Source organism: Penaeus monodon, chromosome 15 (assembly GCF_015228065.2).
Source record: "Penaeus monodon isolate SGIC_2016 chromosome 15, NSTDA_Pmon_1, whole genome shotgun sequence".
Taxonomy (NCBI): Eukaryota; Metazoa; Arthropoda; class Malacostraca; order Decapoda; family Penaeidae; genus Penaeus; species Penaeus monodon.
In genome coordinates, this window is record NC_051400.1 from 4,033,760 (window position 1) to 4,035,024 (window position 1,265).

The window sequence follows — 1,265 nt, forward strand, 5'->3', positions numbered from 1 at the left end:
TGCTGGGATATATTTGCAGTTTAGCAAACAAAGGGATTACATGAAAAAGTTGTCCTCGTTTTCACATTCGCTGTCAAGATCCATAGACATCTTTTTTATGCAGATTCCGGCTTTTCAGTACTTTCAGCAGTAACAGTGGAACCAGCATCAGAACTACCACCATCTTTGCCCTCAGTAGCACAGGATAAGCAAGGCAGTTTCTTCTCAAGAGCAGCACGGTATTTAGGATGGCTGATGGCATACACGATGGGGTTGTAGACGGCATTAGCCTTGGCGAAGACAGAGCCCCAGATGGAGAATAGAGGAGTAACCATGGTTCGGTTGAACATTCCTCCCCAGTTGATGACGAAGTAGGGGGTCCATGCCACGAACCACAGGCTGACGGTCATCAGAGCAACCTTGCACAGACGACACTCAGCAGAGGTCTTTTGGGCTTCTTCACTCCTCAAGGATTTAACTCCCATCTTCTTGGCTTGTTCTCGCATTCCCTTCTCGTGGGCAGCCACAGCCTTGACAATGAATGTGTAACTGTAGATTATGTAGGCAAGAGGGAAAAGATATACCCACACTGAGTAGACATACAAGTAACTCCTTGAAATTCTGTCTCCGTCAATAATCTGTTCCACAGGCAGTCATATTACCCTCAGGAACATAACGATTCCAACCAAAGAATGGTGGAAGACACCAAGCAAAGGAAAAGAACCAGGCACCACCTATCCTTAACATGGCACCTCCAGACGTCAGTGGTTCAGCAGAAACTCCTTTCACAATGACGTTGTATCGATCAGCAGTGATAAATACCATGGTCCAAATTGAAATGCATCCGAAAAGTGAACCAAAGAAACCATAGATCTCACAGAATAGTGCTCCAAGAGTCCATGTCTGCCAGTAACACGACACCACCATAGGAGGGAACATGGTGAGCATCATGAAAAAGTCGGAAAAGGCCAGATTAACAACCAATAGATTAGCAGGCGATCGAAGAGATTTGGTGTTCATGAAAACCCAGATGACGACGAAGTTTCCAGCTAAGGAGAGACATCCCATGACAACCATCCAGAAACCAACAAGGCTGTACCAAAGAGGGTTCATGGGAGGATATTGATACCAGTGTTCGTGCACCATATGGAGAATCTCCTTAGGCGCAGTGTCCACCACTGTATAGTTGCCATATGGATTGGTGGTTTCCAGGACGGTGACCGGATTTGGGTTGTTCCACGACGACATCTGTGGCGAAATGCGAAATATAAAATGAGGGCAGAATT

At 46.1% G+C, this 1,265-nt stretch overlaps 1 pseudogene; it reads right to left on the reverse strand.

The window, feature by feature from the left end:
- The window catches only part of LOC119581685, a 17,958-nt pseudogene continuing 16,693 nt past the window's right edge, over positions 1-1,265 (reverse strand).